The 7,669-nt window shown below is 28.2% G+C and overlaps 2 non-coding genes across 2 annotated transcripts; both read left to right on the top strand.

Annotated features, from left to right (window-relative positions):
• The first annotated feature begins 4,684 nt into the window (after positions 1 to 4,684).
• On the top strand, positions 4,685 to 4,757 carry Trnak-uuu. Its single transcript has one exon. It is a non-coding gene; the product is annotated as a tRNA-Lys (tRNA).
• Positions 4,758 to 7,070: 2,313 nt separating this feature from the next.
• Trnar-ucg lies at positions 7,071 to 7,143 on the top strand. Its single transcript has one exon. It is a non-coding gene; the product is annotated as a tRNA-Arg (tRNA).
• The last annotated feature ends 526 nt before the right edge of the window (positions 7,144 to 7,669 follow it).

Raw genomic sequence — 7,669 nt, 5'->3', positions numbered from 1 at the left:
TTAAGGAACAAAATAAGAGAAGATATAGACAAAAAATTACAAAAACATGAATTAAAAAACTTGTTTTATTAATTGAAAGTGTCCTGTCTCTATATTTGGTACCTACTAAGAAAGTAACTGATTATATAGCTAAAGTTATAATGGATTTGTGCAAAATTGAAGGAGAAATCAAATAACTTCTGGAAATTTATTCTAATAGCCAGAACACAAGTGTTACTTGCGTTGGATTGTTAATCACTTTATAAGAAGAAAATGGGGCGAGAAGATTCGCATAGCTAAAATTGGGAAGGGACTATGTTGAAATTACATATATGAAATAATATAAAAAAAGTTGAGAAAATTTTAGTGACAACTTAATCAACAAGAATATGATAGTTTGTATAGGAGTTAACGCAAGATTGTCCTGTCATAGCAAGCCTCAGAAAATTGAAAGCCACTGCAGGGAATTTAATAAGCTAGAAGAGATTTTCTGCTATACTGTTCTCTGGTTAATATAGAATGCAGCGCAGTGGGTCTACATCATACTAAAGAGAAGCAGAATCATCTCAAACCTTCGATAGCAATTTTCCTGTAGTTAATAATACATGAATACCTGAAAAATTATTCTTCTTACAATACCATTGACAGTTTTAAATGCTTGTCGAAATGCTTCCGAGGTTAAAATTCTATGTATTTTCCCACATTATCTTATTCTTTTAATTTTAATGTTTTTGCTGGATCTATTTCATCGCATGCTTTGTAGAATTCAAGTTTATATTCTCTCTTGGTTGGTTTTCTCTGTTCAAGATTTTGGTAACTCTAAAGTTTAACACTTTTCTTTTCAAATTAAATATTGTTTGCGTAGTTAACGATTTTTTTCGTACTTCTTAACAAAATATGAAAATACCGAAAAAGAGATGACAAAAAATGAAATTAAAATAAAAATACGACCAAAGAATATGGATGGTATAAGCATTTTCAAGTACTAGATGGACAGATATTAGACAGAGAGATCGGACATAGTATTTGACGTCATATACTATGTTTGCCATAAGATCTGTTATGCTTAGCTTTGTTTTACTAAAAAAAATACAAACAAATCCTTGATAGTTTTATCTTGGTTATTTTTATACTTAGATATTCGAAAAATAACTTTAGAAAAAAAAATTTTTAACAAAAGAAAACCGACTTCAAAAGGAGAACTTTTCCAAAAAATTTTAAAATGCACTAAAAAGTAAAAAAATAACGATAATATAATGTAGTTAAAATTATTGTTATTTTTGGAGTCGGTGTCAGCCAAGCTGATGTAGAAAACTGTTCTGCCAGAGTTGTTTCTTTGGCTGACACCGACTCCAAAAATAACAATAATTTTAACTACATTATATTATCGTTATTTTTTTACTTTTTAGTTTTTTTAATATATTTTGGAAAAGTTGTCCTTTTGAAGTCGGTTTTCTTTTTGATTTTATTTTTTGATTTTTAGTGAATCTAAAGTACAGTGACTAACTTATCACTAAAGAAAGAATCATCGAAGTGATATTGAGTTATTCGTACTCTTGTCGTGCATACCTAATGCAAATTTAAGACTATTATGGTTTTCTCATGGATGCAGTTGTCCGAACTGTACCGAAATGAAATGGGACCAAACTTAAAGCACTAGCTTTCAAACAGATAAAGAATCAAACAGATCATAAAAATCGGTTTACCCCGTCAAAAGTTCTGAGGTAACAAACATAAAAAAAACAAAAATACGGTCGAATTGATAACCTCCTCCGCTTTTGTTTGAAGTCGGTTAGTAATGAATAAACAATTATTAAAATATATCATCACAAATATCTTAAATATGATGGGGGAAATTGTAAAGTAAGGGAATTTACAAGATCTAATTTTCAAGAATTTAAGCTTAAAAATAAACCAATATTTCAACTTCAATATTTTTAGAACTCTCCGTACATACATTTGGTGGGTATGTTAAGCATACCATATAGATACCCATATAATATTATAATGTGGGAATAAAGATTTTAAAAGTGTTGACTTCTTTTGGTTTTTTGTCCCAAAACATACATACATACATATTTAACATGGTCAAATGGGTATGTTACAGCGTTACAGCCTTTACAGGTATACCATAGTTTTAACTATATGGTTTAAATTCCTTGTTTGTTACTTTTTTTTTTTATTTTTGTTAACAAGAATATATTACAAAATGAAATTGATAAAAAAAAAAGAAAAAATAAAATAAGAGAGTGCCTATATCCAATTAATTCGTGGGCGGATTTTTAGATATAGATTTTTTTTTTAGGATCGATTTTTTTTTCTGTGGATGTTGATACTATTAAGGTTCAGGAATAATTAACAAGATTTAAAAAAAAGTCTATTTTATATTTAGAATGTAGCATGTGTAGTGATTTTTTATAGCGTTTTGTAAATTATACGTTTAAAAGACGAGTGTAAAGAATTCAGTTTATTCTAAGAATTATCGTGAAATTTTTAGATAAATTCATACGATTCAATAAATTTTGATAAATATTATACAAACACAATAGAAGTCGTCGAACTTTTATCGTGTAAAATTCACAAAAATTCAAAGCTCCCGATGAATAAACCAAATCTTAAAAAAAGGTATTAAATATTTATGTTATTTATAGGTGTTAAATAATCTTAAACAAATTATGCTAATATGAAAACATTCTGAAGGAAACTTATGAGGTCCAGGTTAAATAAAGCGTTGTCTATCTAAATATATATCTGTGTATCTGTGTGACTGTCTGTAGTATTGCAGCTCCAAAACGGGTAAACCGAGATTTATTTGTTAAAATTTATTTTTGAAATACTATTTGATTGAGAGATTATTATTATTAAATTTGAAAAATCGAGTGGAGTTTTCTAAGATTAGCTGATAGTTCAATTTGAAGTACAGACTTGACCAAAAATACGAAAAACAGCATTTTGTTATCCAATTTAAATTTTTTGTCTGCACTTGTTGCAAAAATCTATCTTCGTTTTTCAAAAACATGCCTTAAAAACCAGTACCATCTTTGCACTGCATGTACTGAATATAAAAACCATATTTATTACAACAATAATAAGTTAAAATTCATTGTATGAATTCATATTAGATATTATGTATAAGATTACATTTAACAAGATCTTGTTATAGGCAATAATAAGCTAACGATTTATTATTAAGTTTTAGCTTAGCGTTAGCCAATAATAATAATAATAACAATAATAATATGTTTATAATAAAAAAATAATAAATAAGTGATAAAGCTTTGTGTAAACATACCGCTACTATCAAACCCTATATTTAAGTAACACAACATATCGATAAATATCTGTTTTTTTATTTTTATTTTACATACACTCATATTGTACATTACAATGGTAACATACCGGGTGTATCAGTCATAAGTGAATTACCGTTTTAAACTTCTTTTCCAATTGTTATTGAGTACGGAACCCTAAGCTCGCACTTGAAACATAGCTAAGAAAACTTTCGATAAAATTACCTTTAAAAAAATAAAACTGGTTCACCTATTTAGGAGCTGCAATGCCACAGGAAGACCCACAAAAACAGATATACACAGGCACGTTGACTATTTGACATCCCTCTTTGTTAGTCGGGGGTTAAAACCAAAATTGAATTGAAATTTAAGTAACAGGTTTGGCGAGGCGACCAAACTTCCTATATACTACTTTTTGCGAAAGTGTTGCGTTTTCAAATAAGCTAGATGACGCTATATTTCAGATATCGGTCTTTAAAAACATAGCTGACAAATAATTGTTAAGTAATAAATTTGGTATTGGTCAAGGTATGTATTGATTAAGTTTCATTTAATAAAAAAGGTGCTGCCCCGCTAATTATATGATTTTCTAATATGAGGCTTAAAAAAATATTGCTATGAAAACAATATTTTTCGCTCGGTCTTCACCAAATAAAATTTCAGTTAAATTGTAGTATATTTTCGGCTAAATACTATAATATGAAAGCCAGATTGTCTTTTATTTTTCAAAGTTTTAGGCTTAGATAATTTGAAAGAAGTTGAAAAATTAATTGTAAGATTTGTTTACAACGCTATCAAATTACAAGTTAAGCTACAAAGGTTGACGTAACGTCGAATTGTCGGTTAATATTATAAACTACAGCAAAATATACGTTTGGAATCAATTAATTCAAAATTAATTTACAGAAAAATAATAATACACGGCCTACATGACTTCAAGGTTGTTCAGAAAAATCGTTCTTGGTTTCGGTTGAACGATTCTTCTTGAAAAATTCTGAACATTAGAAAAAGTCGTATCATATGCAAAGTTTTCCCTTTTGAAATGTTCTTGAAACATTCTGTATTAATGAGTGCAAGTGAGATAAACATATATATAGTTTTAATAACACCAAAATTATTATCTTTATTTCATTTTATTAAAAATAAATAGAATTTTTTTTTACAATAGATCATTTCAATATGAAAATATTTTAATACCTATAAAAAAAATAGTTTGGTGAGAAATAATCGGTACCACGAGAGGGTGTAAGTGGATGTGATATATAAAAAATTATATCGATATATTATTATAATGCTTATTATCACGATTTTATTCACGAAAAAGTTTATTTGATAAATATAAGAGGTGGACTTTGAACTTAAAGGAAATAAATAAATGTTGATAGTACTGTTATTTTAAGATGATTCTTACAACAGCCCGGGTAGCTCAGTCGGTAGAGCATTGGACTTTTAATCCAAGGGTCCAGGGTTCAAGTCCCTGCTCGGGCGATAGTTTTTTTTTTATTTTTTTCCACTTCATGAAAATATTTAATACAAAATTGTTATAAAATTTAACTCTTTTGCAATAAAACTTGTTGTATACAATGTAAAACTCAAAAACAGAATTAACATGCAAATATTTCCATATTAGTGACTCAGATTTACGTAAGATATGTCATACAGAAAAGGTCAGTAATGCGTTGTTTCCCAATAAAAATAAATAAAATTTCGAAATAAATAATTAAAATAACTTATCTGCACTTCCACCAAAATTTGAATGTTTATTTCGGAGCGTCAATTCAATGGTTGCAAATTATGAAAATGTAAAAATGTACTTCCTAAATTTGTGTTCTTTGTTTTAATTTTGTATAGTATGAAGAGAACAAAATGAAAAATTATTAAAAGTATTTTCGATGATTGGGCCAAGAAAATGTGATTTCTTATGAATACATCTCTGTTGATAACCTAAGGTCAGTTGCCCTGATGACCTTTCACAATCCACACTATAGAAAGTAGGAGTTAACTGTATCCCGCCTCTCTAAGACTCATCTTTATATGATTTGCTGCCATTATTTATATTTATAAATGAAGCCAACCTTCTCGCGTTCGCTATCAAAAAAATCGATAAATATAGGTATACATACGTGCGATACTGTAAATTTTTGATGAAAGTGCCAATATAATTCACAAAGTAAAATTTCATGAAACACATGTGAAACATATTATTATAGTTTTTATCTGTTGATAAAAAAAATCCAAGTCAGGTTACACGTTAACACGTCGGTAATAATGCTTTCTGTAATTTTCACGTGAAATACTTAAATTTGAATGGAGCGTTTTATTTAACCTGAAACCTATCCCGAATATTATTTGAATAAAAAACATATTTCCAGCATTTTTGAAAAAATATATAACTTAATTTGGTCCCAATAAAACATACGGGAATGAAACGTGTATTCGAAAACAAGAAATCAAGTGAATGAATACAAACTTGTTCATTAAACTTGCAAACTTTACGGAAATATATTTATCAGTATTCTTAAACACATATTTGAAGTTTTTTTTCTTTTTTCTGTTGCTATTCGAAAAATGGAAAATTTATCATAAGCGAAGTTCTAGAAAATAAATATTACTATATTTTTTAGGGGCACATATCCTAGTGGTGGTTTCAATTCAGTATTTCTTTCAAAATTCGTTTATTCCTAAATCTAAATTTTATTATAAAACATTTTTCACGTGTAAATATATCAATAGCCTAAAAAAACATTCCAAATGAATGAGATAGCTAATTATAAAAACAAGAACAAAGATAGAAAAACAATAATATTTAAATAATTTAAGATAAGTATCTTTATATAAAATATATCTCTTAAATAAAGTACCTTTTTAACGTACTTAGTCAATTCGAGTTTGAAATATATATACTTACAAGCATGCCTTATATCTATTTAACAACAATGTATCGAGGTGTCAAACACCTAACCTCTCTTTTAATTACTGGTCTGACATCTACTGGCAAACCTACCAATTAAAATACCAAATGGAGTTCCCTTTTTATAAACATCAGATCATTTAAATGCTTTTAATACATAAACTTCTTTAATCAATGTAGGATGCTAGTTGGGAATTAGAAGATAAGTCTACCACAGGACTTGCCATTGTGGCTTATGTATTAATTTAGAGAAATCCTTCCATAATCAGGAATTTAAGGATTAACCGCGAATAGTTTTTTCAATCGAGGCAATAAACGTTAAAGAACGGAATTAATCTACGTAATTCTAGTTTTTGCTGAAAACTTTTTCTTTCAAAACTGTAAAATAACTTAATTACCTGTACTTTCAAAAAATTCTTAAGCTTCTCTAACAGTAACAAGCGGACAAAAAAAGGCAACGATGGTACGAAATCAATTTAATAAAGGCAATTCAATGAGAAAACCTTTTTAGATCTGGTCATATTCCTTGATGTCTATCTTTGTTTCAGCTAGATAGTATTGACCATCAGACCGTTGTTTATGTGACCCAAGCAAAGTTTAAGTAAGACATCTGAAAATTAAACAAACAACTATGTGTAACTTAACGAATATTTCGTTAATTTCAACGATATGGTTTTTTTGTTCAAAGTTAAACTGAATTAAAAAAATTTGATGTCATCCAAATTAACGAATAGTTTTTTTACGAACAGATATTCCTTTTGTAACAAATTGCGAATTATGTATTTAATTTGTGATACATAGAATTTGTTATTTCTAAATTGAACAGAAATCAATAAATTTAACATGTAACTTTTGTAAAAAATACGTAAAAAAAGACAGTTTTCCAACAAGACCGTGTGGCCTAATGGATAAGGCGTCGGACTTCGGATCCGAAGATTGCAGGTTCGAGTCCTGTCACGGTCGAAAGACTTTTTTATTTATTTTAATCATATAATATGTGGTTTTTAACGTAAACACAGTTCATTATACCTTTTACAATTTTAACATCTTCAATAAATTAGAAAAATTGTTTTTTGAAATGCAATAATTTGAATATTGAAAAACTCCATAGACTGCACATAATATGTATGCTATACTTGTACAGGGTTATTCAACATTATTTTACCACTTATATAAATTATTTTGTAATATTCTTTCGTTCGCACGGAATATGGCTACGTGGCTAACTTTGGAAGAGTGAAGGAAGGTACAGCAGCTCGGAAAAACAAAATTTCCACCTCTACACGTATCTGTAATGATAGTATAGTCTGAAATGATAGCAAATTAAAAATTACGTAGTACCATTTATGTGGTATTATCTTATTGAATAATCCTGTACTAAAACAATAATGTATGTATTCTTCATACCATTCCATTATCATATTTCGATAATTTATTTTAAGCACAACTGTGTTAATATGTAGTTCGGTCAACCTCCGATACAAAGCAC

The sequence above is a fragment of the Chrysoperla carnea genome, chromosome 1, assembly GCF_905475395.1.
Source record: "Chrysoperla carnea chromosome 1, inChrCarn1.1, whole genome shotgun sequence".
In the NCBI taxonomy this organism is placed as follows: domain Eukaryota; kingdom Metazoa; phylum Arthropoda; class Insecta; order Neuroptera; family Chrysopidae; genus Chrysoperla; species Chrysoperla carnea.
This window is presented reverse-complemented; position numbering and strand designations above follow the sequence as displayed.